Below are 21,439 nucleotides of genomic sequence, written 5' to 3'. Positions count from 1 at the left end.
TCTAAGGCTTGCAAACAATCCTGCTGATTAGTGTGGTCAGGAAGTACAGAACCCACAGGGTAAGACTGCTAAATCTGCAGGGTGGTGGATATGGATGGGTTTCAGTAAGTATGAGTGCCTTTGTGTCAAAAGGAAAACTCTTTGAGTTTAAGCGTATTCTGGTTTGCATCATGAAATTTAAAAACAGCAGTGGCACTGGAAAATGCACACATCCACAAAATAATTTTTTCCAGAGGATTTTACCCCTATAAAGTTTAAGTATTTGATGCCTTAAGAAAAGAAAACAGCCGAAACTGGTTTGGCTCAGTGGATAGAGCCTCGGTCTGCGGACTGAGGGGTCCCAGGTTCGATTCCGGTCAAGGGCATGTACATTGGTTGCGGGCACATCCCTGGTGGCGCTTGTGCAGGAGGCAGCTGGTCGATGTTTCTCTCTCATCGATGTTTCTAACTCTCTATTCCTCTCCCTTCCTCTCTGTAAAAGATCAATAAAATATATTAAAAAAAAACTAAAAAAAAAAGAAAACAAATTTGGTGGGTCTGATACTCAGCAAATTGCTTTTTGAACTTTGCAAATGAAGCTTGTGTAAGTGGCGTTATACACACACACACACACACACACACACACACCCTATGTAATAAAGAGGTAATATGCAAATTAACCCTCACACCCTCACAAAGATGGCTGCCTACGGCAGGGGGGTTAGTGAGGGACGACCAAATGACTGAACAGCAGGCTGCATGGGGTGACCAGGCCAGTGGGGGGGCCGTGAGGGGCAACCAAGCCAGTGGAGGGGGCAGTTGGGGGTAACCAGGCCAGCAGGGGGGCAGTTGGGGGCAACCAGGCCGGCAGGGGGGGCAGTTGGGGGTGATTAGGCCAGCAGGGGGGGGCAGTGAGGGGTGACTAGGCCGGCGGGGAGGACAATTGGGGGAAACCAGGCTGGCAGGAGGGGCAGTTAGGGGCAACCAAACCAGCAGGGGGGGCAGTTAGGGGCGATCAGGCCAGCATGCAGAGGCAGTGAGAGGCGAGCAGGCTGGAAGGGGGGGCAGTTAGGGGCGACCAGGCAGGCAGGCAGGTGAGCGATTAGGAGCCAGTGGTCCAGGATTGTGAGAGGGATGTCTGACTGCCTGTTTAGGCCCGATCCCTGGGATCGGGCCTAAACTGGCAGTCGGACATACCCCAAGGGGTCCCGGATTGGAGAGGGTGCAGGCTGGGCTGAGGGGACACCCCCCACCCCCCGTGCACAAATTTCGTGCACTGGGCCTCTAGTGTCTATACACACACACACACACACACACACACATATATGTATGTATGTATGTATGTATGTATGTATATAGTAACCATTAAGGGGGGGGGAATTCCTTATGATGTCAGAATTTTAAAAGCTGTATTTTCTGTACATTTCTTTTTCAGTTGTTTGTTTGTTTGTTTGTTTTGCTTTTGGAACAAAATAAGGGTTGAAAAAATTTGTAAGGCTATTTTCTGGAAAATATGTCCTAGGAAAAAGTTGGGTTTAGTGTTCATTTTGGGCATGGCATGTGTATATACTTACTATTTGACAAGATGTTATGGTATCATAGAGCCGTCCGATAATTGCAGATGTTTTATTTGGAAGATGCCATAGGTTTCGAGGAAGAAATCCAGTGTTTCATGGAGCACCCAGGGTTAGCCTAGCACTTGCGGGCATCTGACAGTTCTGTGACATGAGTTGTCCCTTCCACTCTGACAGCTGAGGAAATAGGCTTACATCAGTTCCCGATTTCTTTGCAGAGCAGAGATTGAAATTTGAGTTTGAACGTGGAGTCCAGAACCCATTCTCAACACTGCCAACCTACTGAATGTTGAGCCTTATTTTGTTGAGAGCTACGTAAAAGAGATTTGAATCTGTGGCAGCCGTGAAAAGTGAAAATGCCTAATGCCTACCTCAGGATTTTAAAATTTTAAATGTGTAATTTAATTGAATCCACATAATTTTGTGAAGTGGACAGGGCAGGTGCTAACGTACTGACTTGCTGGTGGAGTGGGTGGGTAGGTAAGAATCTGAAACTCGGAGAGGCCAGGACTTGCTGAATTTAACAAGGTTGGTGAATGGCAGAGACGATGGCCAAGCACTCCTGTGGACTCCGAACCTGGCATGCTTTCTCAGGCCTGCCCTACCTGTTTGCCAAAAAGTGTGTATAAAACAGGCTGGATGCATTGTTAAGCAGAATATCTCAGGGTTTTGTGGCAGTTTATAAAAAGGCTTGTGAAATATACCTTTCCTCCCCCTCCCCTCATCCCATGTAAACCGTCTCTGACAGGAAGCTGTGTGCTGGGGAGGACCACCTGGTGAAACGTGTGATGACTTGGGGCCTGATCTAATACTATTTAATGCCATTGTCTTCAGAGCTTAATTTTCCTGGGAAAAGGTTTTTAAATGTGCTCCCCTTTTGATTTTTATTATTTTTTAATATATATTTTATTGATTTCAGAGAGGGAGGTAGAAACATCAATAATGAGAGGGAATCATTGATCTGCTGCCTCCTGCACGCCCCCCCGCCCCCCCCCCCCCCGCAAGAGACAGAGCCCGTAACCCGTGCCTCAACAGGGAATCCAGCTGTGACCTCCTGCTTCATAGGTTGATGCTCAACCACTGAGCAACACTGGTGGGGCTGCCGTCCCCTTTTTGTTTTTGTTTTGCCCTCCCCTTTTTAAAGTTAAGTTTTCTTTCCAGTGGATTGATCATGCTTACTGTAAAAGTTTGTTGATCTTTTCTCTTGTGTTGCAGTTAATGTTTGCTAAATCTTTAATTTGTTTTTGTGTGTGTACATAAAAAAAAGAGCCCTTACTCACCATAGAACATTTTAGCCTCTTTGCAGGAGAGACCTTTAGAGTTTGAAGGTAGTGTCCAGTGTGAACACTGTGTCTTTGATGGTGAATGTCACAGGGGTGGGTTTTTTCTCCCTGGAGGGTGACTTTGCTTTCATCGTGACCCATCATCAGTCCCGAGTGTCTGGCTCTGCCTAGTCATGTGTGTGGGTGTGCGCTTCCTGACTGGTCCGCCAGGCTTGGGGAGTGACTTGTGACCCTGCCCCGAGAGCCTGCTGGAGAGGGCTGGCAGACTCTCCAGTCCTGCCGTGAGTCCCTCAGGCTGGGGGAGGGACGACAGATGGTTGAGCTAAACTCGGAGCCACCTCTCTACGTCACGATGAAAAATGACCAGCCTTCGGTAAGTGGAAATCAGAGCCCATGCACTTTTAAAGTCTAAGAAACAGGACACTGAAACAAACACGGAGTGAAGAAGGGGAGGAAATCCTTTCATAAGTTACCAACCTGCCTTTGTTGGTACTTTACTTACTAGTAGGAAAATTCCTCATGTACATATTTGTTCATCTGTATAGTCAATATGCATGGACTGTTGGGACTGAGCACTAATCCTCTGTGCCCTTTGGATATAAATAACCTCTCTAAAAGCTGAAACTGTGAGGCTGGATCACCCAATACAGATGCAGAGTCGCATTCTGTACTGTATGAGCAGCATGAGGCCCTCGCTGCTCACAGCCCTTCAAGGTTGTCTGCCTCCCATGACTCATGCTGAGGCCATGGCATCTGCAACCCTTGTGGCCCAGGCTTTTTTGCACCATTGGTACCTGATTCAGACAGTCTGTCAGTGGGCTAGTCAGGGAAAGCTACAGCATGGAAGCAAGTTGGTAGAGGGCAGAAAAGCAGGTGGGCAGAGTAGCTGAGTCCCAGCTGTCATGGCATATGAATGAAGACTCTTGAACTTGGGCTGCCTAACTAACCCCTGTAAGATCCCTATCTTCCTCATTACCATTCACATCCTATGATAACACTAGTTTAAGCTGGCCCACTCAAGGTGCTGTCCATGGTACTGGAGCACAGCCAGTGTACGTGAGTCTGAAGGCTTGGCTTTAAAGCCATCTGCCCTTTCCTAGTTGATGAGTTTTGGGATGGGGTCCTTGCCCTCTGTAAGCATCAGTTTTCTTCCCCTATAAAATGATAACAGTACCTGCCTCAGAGTGTTAATACATAACAGATGAGGCCCTTTGCATAGTGCCTGGGACATAGTATGTGCTCAGAAAAGATTAGCTGCTGCTATTGCTATTACTATTTTCATTGTCATCACTCAAAGGAAACTAATGAATATACTTCCCCCCTATGCTGAGAAAGTAGGAAGTCCCAGGGCCATCATTGTTCAGATCTTGACCTCTGCTACGATTGTGTTGGGCCTTTAACCAGTGACATTAAATCATACAAGGTTTTTCTTTCCTTTCCTTAGCTAAACCCCTAGAACTCTTACTGTTGGCCTGATCTTTGTCTATAAACCTGAGGCTGTTTTCGACCGCTCCTATTTGAGAAACATTAGCATACAAAGGGAGCCCCCACATCCCATGAGCTTCAGACTACTGAGGGAGTTGTCTTCCTTAAGTACAAAGGCACTTTAAATGTCTCTCTGCAACCAATTATAAAAAAGAAAGGGATTTTAATGATGTTTTTCCATATTTTCCCAGATAACCGTGGTTGATCACTGAAGTATGCAAACTGACCATATCTTGTTTCCCTTGGTGAGCAGGCTCTAGGTTCTCTCCTGCTGGTGCCTGGACCAGGTCAAGAAGGTGAACAGACAGGTCGTTTATCTCTGGACTGTTCACCTTTGGCTAAGCGCTCTGCTTGTGTGCAGGAAAGAGAAGTAAAATAATTATTGAGGAGAACTTCCCACTGTTAGTGCTGTGACCTCCTTCTCTGGCAGCCAACTTTTTAAACAAGCATCTTACTATTTCAGCAGATGGTGCTAAGGTTTGTGCAAGCAGCCCACAGTATTCCCAGTTCATTCCCACACTTCTGGATTCTTTGTAATTAGCTGACAACATGGATGAAACTGAGCTCAGATGTAAGGGAGCGCCTTGGAGCTGGGAGGAGAGGCATCTGCTGAGGGTGTGGGATGACCTTGCTGTGCTTTTAGGGAGCTGCCTCGGGGGTGAGCTCAGAGATTAGCAGCGGCTCCCAGCCGCTTCGATCCCTGCAGTGTGTTCTGTGGTCTGTCCTGGCTACCCGGGCACGGCCAGATACACTTCGAGTACTGAGTTCACTTACAAAACCCTTGGTAATTTTTGTCCCCAGCCTAGTTTTCTTGAACATTGGCCCTCACTCCTTGGTTATTTTTAGTTCATTGTCTCTGCCCCTGTGTTTTGTACATGTATCTGGGGATCACATGTGGAAGGTGTTCCAATTTTGGAAAAACATTGAGTTAGATTTTATAAACTAAGAACTAGTGTGTTCATAAGAACATATTGTAAGGCTGAATTGAAGGTAAGTGCTTGATGACAGCGGGTCAGTGACACCATTTCCTAACGTTGCAGCACTTTTACCTTCTCTGTAGAAGGAAGTCCTTTCCTTCTGACCTCTGGTGTGATTGCGTTGGGCCTTTCAACAATGACATGAAATCGTATAAGGCTTTTCTTTGCTTTCCTCAGCTAAGCTCCTTGAACTCTTATTGTTGGTCTCACCTTGAACTCTGAACAACCCACTCGATGCCTAAATAATGCTGGCTGGCAGTTATCTCTTGATTAATGGATGTGGCAGAGCATCATGTGCAGACACCTCTGTCATTTGAGGCAGCATCTCCTCCCTGGATGCTGCAGCTTGGGCGAGGCCGTGTAGGATGGCCCTGCAGGTTACCCCACAGCTGGTTTGGGACCAAAGGTATTCTGCGCGTGAGAGTGTTGTAGTATTCTTAATGATAGGAACAGTGGATGTAGAATTCAGTAAATTTTTTCACTAAGAATTTTCCTTGTCTCCAAGTAGATGACTGAGAAGAAAGTCAAGGAAGATACCTTTCCCTCAAGACTGCTTCCAGTCCCCCTGTGTTCCTTATTCTAACAGCAACTGTGCTCTTTGGAAGAATGTGGCTCAGGAATGGCTGATAAGTACACCTTAAGGACCTACTGTGACTCAGGGGCAGCTGAGTGATCTATGTGTATTTTCATTCAATTCTTACAATAACTCCACAGGTAACTTGGTTATGATATAGTTTAACAGATGACGAAGAATGTGAGATTATCCAGATAGTATATAATACAACTGGGACTTGAACCCAAGTCCATCGGACTTCAAAGCTGCCAGCTGAGGCCGAATGAAAAGAATCCTTCATGCCCCTGTTTCTAAGTTTCCTAAATTTTCTTCTTTGTCAGTTCTTAATTTTGCCTACTCTTTATCTATGGACTGAACAGACCCAGTGTACACCCTACACACTGTGGAGCTGAATGAGGAATGAAATGGGGGGAAACATCATATCTAAGTTCATTAAGTTGGCAGATACATGGTTTATTCTCAGGGAGAAAACCGCTCAACAAGGTGAGAATACCAAAGCTGAGTGAGAGTGGTTAAAGAGCAGGCGAAGCATCGCTGTGCCTAGTGGAGGCTGCTGCTAGCAGATGAGGCGGTAACCATTGCTCCTCCTGCCTTCTGCATGTGGCACAAAGATCGGGGTGTTACTTTTCTCACCTGAGAGGCTGACTGTCAGAGCAGTGAGTAAGTTCCTTGAAATGGAGTCTCTAATGGAGTGGTTAGCTATTCTGGTCTACATCCTTATAATTATCTTCTGTCCTTTTAATTATTTGAGATTTCTTGTCTCAAGGGCAGAATCGGAATGCTTGACTGGCATTTGGACAGAGAGCGAATACCTGAGTTTCGTGCCTTGGTACTTAGGATTCCCCTCCTGAATGTTGAGCAAATTCAAATGGCAAAGGTTCTCCTAAGGAATCCTTTTTGGCCAGATGGAGCAGGGCTACATTTCCAAAATTAGTGCTGCACAGAGAATTCTCTCTCACGGACTAATTCTTCTCCCCTCTCTCAGGACCATCTGTCTCATGGGCAGAAGAAAAATAGGCATCTGTTCAGATCTGCAGGGTTGCCACCTGGACCCGTTCCTATAGAGTTGCCAAGTGGAGGGTTGTGCTGTCTTTGGGCCAACCCAAAGCCTTAAATACTGGGTCTTCAGTGAAGAATTATAGAATCAAGACACAATAATTTTGATCCAGAGCCTGGTTTTGTAGAGCAAAGATTGGTGAATGAGTCATCATCCCAGATCAGGGATCAGCCAACTTTTTCTATAAAGAGCCAGATAACAATGTCCTTGCAGGCCATGTGATCTCTGTCACAACTGCAGGCCTTGTGATCTCTCACAACTGCAGGCCATGTGATCTCTATCACAACTGCTGGCCATGTGATCTCTATCACAACTGCAGGCCATGTGATATCTGTCACAACTATTCAAGTCTTTCATTGTGACACAAAAGCAGCCATAGATAATATGTAAATGAATGGTCATGACTACGTCCCAACAAAACTTTATTGACTAAAAGAGGTGGCTGGCAAGATTTGGCCTGCAGGCCATGGTGTGTTGACCTCATTCTAGACCACAAGAATTCAGTGTAAGAGCTAATTCCTTCAAAGGATTTGGGTTCATGCAGTGCGGTTGTCAAGGCTGATGTTGTGAAATTTATACTCTTGGATTCTTAGATTTTTAAAGGTAGTTTTGCCCTCCACCTTCACGATATCCACTATTATACACCATTCTGGTTATTTGGAAGTAATTTCATCATTAACACAAGACTCCAGAAGAATACCAGATGTCTTTGAAAGTCAGTCTCAGCACATCCACTTAGATGTTCTGCTTCTAAACTGAGGGTGTCTAGCTTAGTCTGGACATCCTTGGAGTGCTGACTGAAGTCAGGCATGTGGAGTAGACAATTACTTCTCAACTTTGCCTCCACAGGAGTTGGAGTTCTTCATCACAAAACTAATGACTTCCTTCTAAGGATGCTGTGGGTGGTTCAGCTTATTGCAATCACTGTGATGGATTTAGGTCTGGTAACTTGGTTCCCTTCCCCCTCTTGGCTCTGAAAGGATACATTGAAGGAAAAAGGCTGCAGATGTGAGCCACCAAAATAAACATACTTGTGACAGAACTAACACTTCCTGTTTCCCGGCTTGGGCTTAAATGCTTCACATCCAGACTGATGGCTAACTGTCTAGGCAAGTGAATTAGAAATTGTTTACAAGCTAGAATGTGAATATCAGTGAAATATATCAGCATTATTTTGCATCATTTCCTCTCTCTTCCTTCTCCCTGGGGAGGGGTTATAATTGTGTCCATCTGAAAGTTGTCTCCTTTTACTGCCCAATTTAAAGAGACAGTGACTTATTAGACATGTGCAAGTGTTGGCCTGTTTATTTGTGATCAGGAATATGTGGTATGGAGATTTACCTTTTGCTAAGTGACTGAAAGGCAGCATACATATTTATGCATTGCTTTCAAGACGTACTTTCTTTGATCAGATGAGTCAAACAATTGGGCAACTGCTTGTGTCCCACTTAAAATACACATCTCATTGCTAGAGATACATGGACACCTTAAATGCACATAGCTTGTTTTTACTGGGAGAGTTCACTGTCACATATCAGGGAAGAATGGGTGAGAAATGAAGAAAGTAAGGAACTGTAGTGACAAGAGGGATGAATATTGGCATATTTTCTGCCATCTTTATTTCTAGCTTTCAGACACCATTCATTGATGTTAATAGAGTTTATACAGTGGTCTCATGAAGAATCGTACATGGTGTCATCACTGTCGTACTCTGCTCTGTGTACTGTGTAAACTCAGTGTTGCACTCGCACTTTGACAGGTGTCTTGTCTAGCCCTCAGAGGACCAGCTGAGGTTGCTATCTGAGAAGAGGTAGGAGGAGGAGAGTGGAGGAACTTACTTTTTTAAAAAGTATGTGAATACCGTTTATTTTCTTTAGTATTTCCTTCAGTGTGGGGGTAAGAGTTGTGGAAAATGAGCAAATATGAGTAAGTACAGTGGGATCGGCTTACCATGGAAAATAGTTGCCTGAGATTGCCGGGATTTAATGATGAGATCCTCCACAGCTTAAGAGGATGGGAAAGACAAAAAGGCCATCACAATACGGAATGGTGAGGGAGGTGTACCAGGTGCTGTGGAGGCGCAGGAGGGGCTTCTAACTCAGCCCTGAAGAGACGGATCTGTCTTCCTGGCAGAAGTCACAGAGGAGCCGAGATGAGGGGGAACCAGCTGGGCATGAGTGTGAAGCAGGGAGAGGCATGCCATGTGCAGAGCCTGGCCTGCCTCTCCAGACATGAGAACGAATGGATGTGAGTTTGAGAACTTCCCGGGAATTCTTTTTAACTAGAGCATCGGGACAAGGGGGAGAGAGAGGTGAGAAGGAAGTCTTGCAGGTGTTAACATGGGCCCCATTTTGAAACACCATGTTAAAAAGAGTGGGTGTTTTATCCAGAGCCAGTGGGATCCCTTGAAGAGTTTTAAGCAGGGGAGTGATGCAGTTAAATTTGATCAGTTTAGAAAATAGGGAAGGATTTGGGAGGCAGTAAAGATGGGAAGCAAGGAGATCCACTAGATCTTGCTATAAAGCAAATGAGAGATGATGGTATGCAATTCTGAAACCTGTATAATTAGAAATTAGTGGCTGTAGAAACTTTTTAAGAATTATATTCAAAATCAGAGCAAAGGAAAGATAGGAGTTTGGATGAGGGTGAGATTTTGAACTTGGTTTTGACGTACATTCAGTTGCTCATATCCGGAGATGGGGAGCAGTGGGGAGACCCAGGGTTGCAGGGCGGAGATGAGTTTACTGTATGTTATCCCAGCCGTCACAGCTATCTGGGAAGAGGCCTAAACTGACAGATGTAGAAAGTGTGTCCAGAGGTGGAGCAAGGGACCCAGTTAGGGCGGTCCGCGAATGCTCTGCGCGAGGCCAGGTTTGCAGGTGAGGACTGGTGACAGCATCTGGGCCCCATTTGAAGGAGAACTCAAGAGATGGGCAGGGACTAGAAGACTGAAAGTGGCTTTTGCCTTAGGCCAGGCGAGTGGAAGAGAAACTGCCTGTGGAAATGGAAGGAAGAGATTTGCAAGAAAGTGCAGGGAGGGCTATCGATGGAAGAGGTATTGGCGGTGATGTGGAAGAGTCCAGTTCTATGCCGAAGCATCTCTCTTTTGTACAACAGCCCGATCCTGCCTTCCCAGCCTTACTTACACTTCCCATCTCCTGTTACATCTCAGCCAACCTGGGTAGTTTGTTGTTTTAGGAACATGTGAACTTCAGTGTTTTGTGTTTTCCCCTACATTTTCCCTTTGTATTACATGCCCTTGTTTCTCTTATCAAAGCCTGATGAGTCTGGAAAGGAGGGTAGGATTCAATAAGAAAAGGGGGCTTTCCTCCCTTCCCTTCCCAAGCCTCACCCTCGGCATCCTGCCCCCTTGGCCTGAAATCTGTGGTGAGCCTAATGGTTACAGCATCGATGGCACGTCTTGACTTAGTCATGTTTTCTTTTCCTCCACTATACTCAGGAGTTTCTTGGGAAAGATCTGCACTGGCTTATTGGCGTCAACAGGCAGGACTGAGCTTGTACTCTGTCACTTATTGGCTCTGTTCCCTGGAGCAACTCATTTCGCCCTTTTGAAACTCCCCTTCGTCATTTGGAAAATAAGCACAATGAAACCTAGATTTCTGCGAGGGGTGAGTTGGATCACGCATACCCAGGACTCAGCACGGCAGTTGGTGCATGACAGCTGCAGTTCAGGGGCGCTACTGCTGGTAGCTGGGGAATATTGGTCATGCGGGTGCTTTTCACAGGGATTTCCTGTGCATAAGGGAGGACACCTGCAGCCATGGATGTGCACGGTGTCTGCATGAGGGGACGTCTGAATGGTGGATTCTAATGATTTCCCTCCGCTTGGAGGAGAGCTGGCAGACGCCTGAACCTGACCGGAGGAGCCTGATGGAGAGGAGACCTGCAGCCTTCGTAAACCCACCCATGTTTTACTCGGGACTGAAGCATATTAACCCCCTTCTCAATCTACTAAATTACAGAATGAACCCTGCCCCCAGGTGTGGGAAAATAGTCAGGTTCCAGATTACACAGCACCTCAGTGCGTCTCGCGTCTCGCCACGTCAGGATCACACAGGAAACGTCTTAGAGATGCCCTGGATCAGTGGTACACCTTAAAACGTAGCAAATCCGATGGTGCCTGAGTCCATTCGAATCTGTTGAAAGGATGTTTCACAGTCCTGATTCCTCATACTTACACGTGGCTGTGCTGATGCTTAAAGGTTTCTGAAGACTTTATTTTACTTTTTCTTCTTCAGAAGACATTAGCTACATGGATTCTAGAGCCCTTTTTCTCAGGGTTCACATACATGTCTCACTAGAAGAAGTGGACTCTGCCCTACTTGGGTAACTAACAAACTGGTCCTTGTAGGATCCAGGTTACACCCCCCCCCCCCTTTTCTTCTCTCCCCTCATCAGATGGGGCAGATTCATGGAGCAGAGTCTATAGCCTGTATGTTCCTCATGTTCCCTGTGGTGGTGCGTGTGTGCCTCATGCATCCCAAAAGTTGAACATCTAACACAGTTAACTTGAAGCGGAATCTGTTTGTGTTCCTAATCCACACAGGCAGTTTCCCACGCTAATAGAGCTCTCACAGCTGAGTACTACTGATCGCTTGTGTTCTCGAAAATGGTTGGTGATTAAAATCACCCTTTCTGCAAGCAGTGACCCACTGGTGCTCTCTGCAGAGAACAATAAACGGCCAGACACAGAAATATGAAGGTACCACTTAGACCGTTAGGATTTTAACCGCTTCGTGGGGCTGAGGCACAGGGGCCGTCCCGCCCCAGTGCCCGTTATTATCTCAAAATTGGAAACGGGCCTCGCGGACCTCGGTGCTCCCCGGGGGCCCGGCGGCCTCCTGCAGGGCCCTGGGAAACGTAACTGTGATCTGTTGTGACTGATCCCTAATGCAAGTGTTAACAGCGGCCACTTGCCATGAGTGGGGAAGTGAGAGTGAGTGTTGTTTATCCAGACAAGAAGTGATACCAAAATGAGACTGGAGGTGCGATTCTAATTTGCACCTCCATTTCGTTTGCCTGGAGGAACTTCATTTCTTTGTCATTATTTCTGAATATATATAGTGGCGGGGGGAGGCCTCCCGAATGTACTGCTAACAGATGTGGCAGCCGCACTTGTGTGCACCCCTCGCTTGGCTCATTCGTGCCCCCTCCCCCCCCCCCACATCGCCGTGGGCTTTGAGCAAAGGCCCTTACCAAACTGCCCCACTCCCAGCAAGTATGAGATATGCATCATAATGCCCACGAGCATTTCGAAATGTGTTCATTGCCCCGTGTCCTTCCTGTGGTCATACTGTGTTGTACACTGGACTGTGCAAAGCCTGCTTATGATGGACACGTAGGACACAGTGAAGAGTGTGCATGTGACAGAAAAGGTGGAAAATGTCTCTGACACTTTTAAGTGGCCTATCCCAGAGATTCCAAAAGTTTGTTCCACGCAACACGGGCCCTGCACAGCACGTTGCGCTTTATGAAAAAGAACTCAGTGGTAAGTTTTAAGGGATTCAGAGCACAGGTGAGAGTGTTAAAGGCCCAGAGGAATTCTGCAGGAAAGTGTCCCTTTTTAACTCTTGTTTCACTCTGAACCTCCTGATCAGAGAAAGCGTCTGGCCCTCCATGTAATGGATTACGCTGTTGGACGTGCTGACCTGTTCTGACGGTTAGGATACACATTTCTTGTTACATCGATGGGGCTTTCGTGGCCTTGAACTCTTGGAAAGACCCGTGGGACCTTCGTTGTGGAAGCAAGGTCAAGATGCAGCAGGTGTTCAGTAGGAATATCCGTGACACTCATTACTGTTACTGTTGTCATCGGCTTTAAACTTCCCTATCCCAAGACAGAGTGTAAGGTCAGGGAATGATGTATTGTTGGAATCAAACTGACACCACTGCGTTTCTCACGCAGGCTTGACGAGAGAGGGCCAAGTCCTGCTAGGAGCCTCATCTCAGCTGCCGTGGAAGGCTTGGCTGGCCGGACGCTGAGGAGTGCTTTGACCCCGTAGTCTTCCCTGTTATTAGAAAGTCCTGTCGGAGGTTTACAGATTGAGACCTGCCTCCATCTCTAGCCCTTCCTGTGGATTGTGGAAATGAAGCTTTAGGAGATGCACGATCCATGACTGTCCTCCTTCCTGTGTGACTTTTAGCAGTAGCTCACAAGTCGTACTTTGAGGCAACGAAAAAACTATTGTGTTTAAAGAACTACAGTGCAAACTGCACAGCGCGGCCTTGTGAAAATGCAGGACTGCAAAGCACGCTTCTGGCGAATACGCTTTGTGGCCAGCGCTTCATCATTAGAGTGGCACCCACATCCCTGGCTTCCGAACTGTGGTGTGACCGCTCCCAGTGGTACCTCAGAGAGAGGAAAAACGGCCTGCATCCTGGGGTCTGGAGCTAGCCAGGGCGGAATGGTGCCTGCAGTTTCGCTCTGGTTGCTGTTCTGAAGTTTGCACCTCAAGGTGCTGCTCTGTAAAGAAAATTAAATTCGAAGGGGAAATGCCCAGATGTCAGTCCCGGTTAAATCGAGGATCTTTTCCAGAGATCCTGGGGAGGCATCGCCACTGATCCTCCCCTAGCCTGTGAGCAGGAAGTTGGAGAGACGGGTATGAAAATAACTGCCTTGTTTTTCCAAAACACAGCCCCTTGTGGCATGAAATTCACACTGGCAGTGTGAAAGGATTAAGCCTCTCTCTCAGCAGAGCAGGCTTGGGGATGCTCCGTACTTGGGGAAAAAAATGGTGCAGGAGATGAACACATTTCATGCTCCAGGCACACGTTCTGCGTTAAAGAACCAGGTGAGCAGATTCTTTCCCAGGCCCACGCAGGAGCCGAGATCTGGGAGGGTCTGATTTTCCGGGCGATAGAGCGGTTCTAGCAAAGGAAGATTTCCCAGGGCTCGGTTCCTGGACTTGCTGGCAGCTTTCAGGCTGTGTCTGGCCTTGTTCGGGTGTAGGGAGATAACTCACTAACTGGCCCTGACAGGTTATTTTATCTCCAATTAAGTTGTAGCGTGCCCCGCGATCACACTGTTCGGCCCAAATTAAAGATGTTCTCTCTGTTGCAGCTTGTGAAGCAGGATTTGGACCACAGGAACGAGAGGCTGGTTGCTCCACACTAACCAGCCACAGACAAGTCAGTGAGTGTCCGTCCTGCTTCCATGTTGCACTCTGTCCTTGGGAGGTCTGGCTCTCCTGGCGGCCAAGGTGAGGACTAGAAAGCAAGCCCTGACTGCGGGCAACCTGCCACAGGTAGCGGGAAGTGACAGGGCAAAAAACAATTGCTAGTAGAAGATGACATCAAGCCGGTGAGCTCTCAGATCCTGCTTTTCTAAGCAAAGACTCTCATTAAAGCTTGTGCCCGTTAATTCTCTCCCCTGCCACGGGTCCGCACTATTACCTCCAGGTCTTGCTGACTCGGGAGAAGTCACAGGCTGAATGACGAAGATGGTAGATAAGTGATTTCATTCAGCAAACCTTTAAGTACCTGCCGTGTGCTGGGAACCAGAGGTCCCCAGGACCTCCAGCTGTGCATGCAGCCTGATGGTAGACAGTCCCTACCATGGATTGGGTGGGTTGGTGACTTACCTGTTAACACACATCATCAGTGTGAAGACCAGTCAACTAGGAAGACATAGCCCCTTGTGAGAGCAAGTCTCTGTTTTGGTGATGGGCTCAGAGAACAAGAACAGCATAAGATGGCCGAGAACTTTACCGTGGGATGGGGAACAAGCACCATCTTATGGGGTGACCTTTATCATCACCAAGATCCTTTTGTTCACACACGATTGTTTTCTAATAAAGCAGATAGAAGATCCAAGGAAGAGAGCAAAGGGACACACACACTCTGGGTTATTAATTTATTCCACAATATTGATTAAAAATGTATGCCCGGCCCTACCGTAGGGTCCAAGGGTACTGAAGAGCACAGATACGGTATCGCCCTAATGAATAGGTAAATAATCAGAATAATCACTCCCTTATTGATTGTGGTAACATTTTTGAAAGGAACAAGAGACCGAGATGGAGAATCATTGGCAGAGGGTGAGAGGAAGCCGTTTTCAAAGGTTATCAGACAAGGAGACATTTAAGCTGAGACTCGTGTAAGAAGGAAGTTGTAAAAGAGTGTGAAAAAGAATATTCCAGAAAAAGGAAACAAGCAAAGCATTCTTGTGTTTGTTGAAGTGAAAGTGAGAGAAAAAGTGTTATACTAGGGTTCTCCAGAGAAACAACCAGTACGTGTGTGTGTGTGTTTATTTTATAAAGAGTCGGTTCTGCGGTGATGGAGGGGGGCATACCCCACAGGGTCTGCAGGATGAGTTGGCAAGCTGGAGACCCAGGAAGAGGGGCCGGGGTAGTTTAAGTTGAAGGCTGGCAGGCTTGAGACCCTGACGAGTCGATGTCTCAGCTCCACGCAGGCAGAAGCTTCCTCCTCCTCGCCTGAGGGTCAGCATTCTTGTTCTCTCCAGGCCTTCGACTGACTGGATGAGGCCCACCCTCATTAGGGAGGGAGTCATGGTTCATTTTATGTGTCAACCAGACTGGACCACAGGATGCTCATCTGTCTGGCTAACCATTCCTCCTGGGTGTGTCAGTGATGGCATTTCCAGAAGAGATGAGCATTTGGATTGGTGGCTTGAATAACATAAATCGCCCTCCCCAGTGTGGGCGACAACCCACTGAGGGCCCAAATGGAACAAAAAAAGTAGAGGAAGGTCGAATTCTTTCTCTCTGCCTCACTGGTGCATCGGTCTTTTCCTGCCCTTGGACTGGGGCTTAGATCTTGGGACTTCACAGCCTTCATATTCCCACTAGCCATTTCCTTATAATAAATCTCATTTCATATATGTAACTAAGTGACATATATAATTTATTCTGTTTCTCTGGAGAACCCTGAGTGATACAGAGAACAATCTGCTTTACTCAGTCAACTGACTCAAATGCTAATCTCTTCCAAAAACATCCTCACAGACACAAGAGAAGAATGTTTGGCCAGATGTCCAGGAACCCTGTGGCCCAGTCAGGCTGATACAAAATTAACTATCACGTAAGGTCAGAGATCAGGAGAGGAGCACGGATGAGGTAGGGAGAGAAGCAGGACCTGTGAGTCCCGGTAAGGCGTTTGTAGCTTATTCTGCCCGCCTAGCACCCCTCTTCCTCTGGAAGCCCATCTCTGTTGGTGCTGGCCGGAGAGCCGTGAAGGGTGATGGGAGAACAGACGAGGGGGGTGGAGACAAGCGGATTCTGCAGGAATATTTTGGAGGCCTGGGCTTGGGGAGGGAACAGCGTGACTCCGCTGTGACCAAGCCTAGGAAGGAGGGCTCGGAGCTGCGCCGCCTCTGTGGTAGGACGCTGCACGTGACATCGTCTCATTCCCTCATTTGGAATCGGCAATCCGTAGCCCCCTGGTTTTGCATGTCCCGTAAGAATGCTCTTTATGTTTTGAATGGTTCAAAAAAAAAAAATCAATATTTTGTGGCCTGTAAAAATTATATGAAGTTCAGATTTCAGGGCCCACGGTTCTATGGGAATACAGCCACGCTCATGGCTCATTTGTTTACCTTGTGTCTGTAGATGCGTTTGTGCTAGAACAGTGGAGTCCATTAGTTGCAACCGAGACTCTGTGGCCTGCAAAACCTAAAGTATTTATCATCTGGCCTGTTACAGAAAGTTTGCCAGCACCTGTGCTAGTTTATTCCGCGGTCTCGGCAAAACCGTGTAGGCTGTCATAGTTCATCTCATCTAACCCGTAGGTGCCTCTTGGCAGAGCTGTTACAGTAGGCGGTCAGCTAGTGAGATATTAACAAAAGAGAAGGCAACAAAACTGGCTAAGCCTAAGCCTGGTTCAGTCTGGAAGTTGCAGCTTCAGACACTCCAGGAGTCAGCCAAAGGGACTGAGTCCCTGGGCAGGCAGGAAGATGGCTTTCCAGTCTCCCAGGGGCTGGGTAAACTGCGCTTCGCCTGGACTATGGGGCTGTGGGGGGAGCTGCGGGGGCTGGAGGAATAAAACAATAGGGGAAATTCCTCTGCTGAGGCATGCACAATAGGGGCTAAAATGGTACCATAAAGGGGAGGAGTCTTAATCTAGGGAAGTGCTCGGCAAACTGTGGCTCGCGAGCCACATGCGGCTCTTTGGCCCCTTGAGTTTTTAGCAAAGGCCAGCTTAGGAGTACCCTAATTAAGTTAATAACAATGTACCTGCCTATATAGTTTAAGTTTAAAAATTTTGGCTCTCAAAAGAAATTTCAGTCATTGTACTGTTGATATTTGGCTCTGTTGACTAATGAGTTTGCCGACCACTGGGATAGGATAAGGGCATGAAACCCCAGGAGATCCAGGAAAGGGATTGGATAGGGGGAGGGCCCAGCACAAGCCCCCTTAGAGCCGGGAAAGGGTTTGGTTAGCTTGGAAGAAAGCTTACTCCTTCCCAAACCCCAAGGAGATACCGTCAAAGTTGAACAAAGGCCCGGGGTTCATTTCATTGGTTGGTGCTCTCTGTGGCAGCCTCGCAGGCCTCGTACAGCACCAAGCTGGCGCCATTGGGCTGCACTGCTCGCTCTGGGTGCCCAGATCCCGGCACGGCACCTCTGGGCCCTGGACTTCATGTGGCCCCGGAGCCTGGACTTGTCCTGCAGCCAGACGGAGCGCCTGGATGGGACATCAGGCCCCGGGGCAGTCCTTTGTTTCCGCCCCAATGAGCCTCACCAGAATTCCCCGTCCTCCTGGGCGTGGGTCCCGAATGGGTTCCTTGCGACTCCGTGGAAGAATCCTGTTTCCTGTTGTCACAGGTGTGAGTTTCTCTGTCCGCAGCCTGAAGAAAGCCAGCGTTAGAGAAGCCTGCTGTGGGGGCCTCCCCGGGTCAGTCCCGGGAGGGCCGGCTGGGCAGTGTCAGGAGCCCAGCTAGAGGCTGGAGGCTGCCCCGCACACCGAGGAGCAGAGTGGCAGAGGCGAGGGGCAAAGGCGCTGTGACTGCAGCTCAGAGCTCTTCTCTTACTGAAGTTTAAATGCTCCAGAGATGGTCTCCTGCCTTCGTTCAGCAGTTCCGGCCCTGAGAGGTGGGGTTCTGCGTGGGGCCTGGAGCTCCTGCCTCCACACAGGCCTGGGGCTTTCTCTTGGTCACCCCGACAGTGAGCCTCAGAGCCCCCGGGAGACGGCTCCTGTGTGGTAAATAACCTCCAAGAGGAACGAATTGGACACCCGTACCGTTGCCTCGCTTGGGGAACACATCTGAACGTTTATTGTTTGGACACAATTTCCTAAAACGGATGTTGTTGGAAATTCACGTGATTAGAGGGTGTTTATTCGCATAAATGTGGATTCAAGGTCACAGAAGCCTGGAGTGGCTTATTGGTGGAGGGTCTCAGCCTACCGCCTTCCCTGTGTGGAGGTTTGTGGTGCGGGGAGGGGGGTGGGGGGGACAGAGTTGTGCAGCCCGGCCCCCTGGTCGGTGAGGACCTCTGGTCGGTGAGGAGGCCGCACCCTAAGCACAGCAGCGTGCTCCCAGTGACCTTTGCTCTCCGCAGTCCTGGAGAGGCTTTGGGAGGGCTTCGTGTCTGCAAGCTCTGCTGAGTCCCTTTGAGGGACATGGGACGAGAGTCCTGCTGGCAGAGCAGCTCTGATGGCTGAGCCAGTGCACGCAGGGCTCAGGCTTCGCCTTTGAAGTGGGGCGGGAGGTTCCCCCGGAAGCTGGCCACGGGGCGCCCCCTGAAGGTGTTCCTCCAGCAGCGCCAGCACCTCAGTGAGGGGGAGTGGATGTCTTTCCACCGCTGCTGATGTCCTCTTTCTTTTCTTCTTGACCTGAAGTTCCAGTTCGCCTTGGCTTACACCTTTGGAGAACTCGGAAAAGAACACTGAACAGGAAGCATTCTTAAAAAAAAAAAATCTGCTGTCCCAACATTCTTTTTTTCATACTGTGCTAATCACTTTTGAATACATTGCACAGATGGTAGGTTGTATTTTTGCGGAGGATTTTTTTTTTCAAGCTAAGTTCATAGACATGATCTTGAATTTATAATGTTGTATTCCTAAATGCCTTTTTGGGCTGTCAAAATAGTGCTGTCTTTAAAAAGTACAGTGAGTTAGTCTGGGTATGGCTGGTTATATCTGCTCTCTTTATGTAAAAAAATAAGTATTTTTCCCTTCTTACAAAAGTAAGATTTATTTTAGAAAATTGGGGAAAGAAGAAAAGTAAAAATGAGGGACAATAAAGTGGTTTAAGCATAATCGTTAAAAATAACTACCTCCTCTTCTTATTCCCCCACCTCAGTGGTCGGCAAACTGCGGCTCGCGAGCCACATGCGGCTCTTTGGCCCCTTGAGTGTGGCTCTTCCACAAAATACCACGGCCTGGGCGAGTCTATTTTGAAGAAGTGGCATTAGAAGAAGTTTAAGTTTAAAAAATTTGGCTCTCAAAAGAAATTTCAATCGTTGTCCTGTTGATATTTGGCTCTGTTGACTGATGGGTTTGCTGACCACTGCCCCACCTGTTTTTTGTTTTGTTTGTTTGTTGTTTTTTTTTCTTTTGGTTGTACAAGCAGCACCATGCTAGAAGTTCACTTAGTTCCATCTTAACTGTTTTTGTGTGTCACATATACAGGGAACAAAACAACTGGCTCGGAGAACAGATTAATAGGAGACGTGATTGTGTGAAGGTTGCGTGATAGACTGAAAGACCCTGGGTTTTAAAGACAGCGATTCTGGATTTCGTTTAAGAATTAGAGTTAAATTTTATGCTCTTGGAAATTTACTTGCCTGCATTTTACCTGTAAAGTAGGCGAGTTGTTATTTTGGGAGATGCTGCATGAAGGGCCTCAGGTCCTGCCACGGGGGTCCCCCTGGTTCATGTGGTGGCAGAGGGTACTGAGGGCTCTCACCTCCTGAGTGCCCACCGCGTGCAGACCTGGTTCAATGGCAGACTTGTATTGAAAAGGGCCATACAGTGAATATCTTAGGCTTTGTGGACCAAGGGTATAATTCAGGGACTTATCCCTTAAAATGTAACTATTTGAGAATGTACAAAGAAAACGTTCTTAGGTCATAGGCCATATGAAAACAGGCAGTGGGCCCGTTCTAAGACGCCTTCACATATTCCTTGTAACCTTCACGACCCTGGAGGTGGTCTCACTGCCAACCCTTGGTGGACCCCAGACTCACACCGAGTCAGCGAGAGCCTGGATCCTACTTCGGTGTGTAACCTCCCTTCCCCTCCATGAAGGTCAGTCAGTATAATTCATGTAACTACCTGGCCCATGTGCCCCTCATTCTGCACCCTCAGCTTCGCCCCTCTTTTCTGTGGCCTCCACCCCCTTCCTTCCCTCAACCCTGCCCTCACCCTTCACCCACCAGGCTGTCTTCCTCCTGAGGGCTGATCTCTCCTTATAAAACGTCCTGCCCTGGGTGCTTGGCTGACTCTTTATCCTTCAGGTCTCAGTTCAGATGTTAGAATCCTTCTTAAAATACTTGTCCTTGTGTCCTAGGCGTTGCCACATCATCATTTACTTTCAGATCCTTTTCTTCCCTCCGCCTCTTAGCTTTCATCCCATTCAGCAGTTGTCTTGTGGTGTGTCTCTGCTCCCCGTCGGTCTGCAGGAGCATATAAGCTCTTCTTCCTCGGGGGCAGGGCCAGGACTTTGTCCTTTTCGTGGGTGCATTCCCAGGGCCAGGACAGCAGCTGCAACGGAACAGGTGCCTGGTCTCCCTAAGCTTCCTTCTTTTTTCAGAAATCAGTGAAATGTTCAGTGTGGGTGCTCCCACATCCAGGGAGGTCTCAGTGGTGTCTGGTGTCATTGTTTTCCTTGTGGCCAGAAGGGCCGCCTGTGACTTGGTAAGCCCAGCACCTGAGGAAGAGGGCCGGCCTCTCCCAGGGACGGAGGTGTGAGGTGTGAGCCTCAGGAACCCACAGCCGCCAGGACTCCCGTGGGAGGTGGAACTGCCGTCGAGGGAAGAGACTTGCCCACAGAGTCAGTTCTTGGCTCCAATGTTGCAAAAGCCGAGGATGGTGCTGCTCACACCTTGAGACACCTGGGACCTTGGGTAGGTTCTGATGTAAATAACCTGGGCTGGGATCAAGATTCTGAACTCTCACCTGCTTTTGCTCAACAAACCACTCACAGTAACACAGGCCTGGGTTTCTGTACCTTGGCACTATGGACGTTTTGGACCAAATTATTCTTTGTTTGGGGGTTGGGATTGGGGGGGGGGCGGCTATCATATGCGCTGTAGGCTTATGCTTGAGCTAGTTTAGTTAAATATTTATGAACTTGTAATTGAATCCTACAACGGATGGCCATTGAAGTTTATAGTTATTTGTGTGACTTTATTTATGTTGCCAGGTACTCCACCAAGCTCTAAATGTACATGCTGCGTATATTTTAGTATGATTTTAGTGCTTAGCATGGGGTTCAGTCTGTGGGAGGTAGTTGATAAATGCTGACTGAATGAATGAAATTCTATAAGGGGTGGTATATACATCTTTTCTCTTCCCTTTTGAGCCCTATAA

The sequence above is a fragment of the Cnephaeus nilssonii genome (genome assembly GCF_951640355.1).
Source record: "Cnephaeus nilssonii genome assembly, chromosome: 14".
Taxonomy (NCBI): domain Eukaryota; kingdom Metazoa; phylum Chordata; class Mammalia; order Chiroptera; family Vespertilionidae; genus Cnephaeus; species Cnephaeus nilssonii.
Note: the sequence above shows the minus strand (reverse complement) of the source record.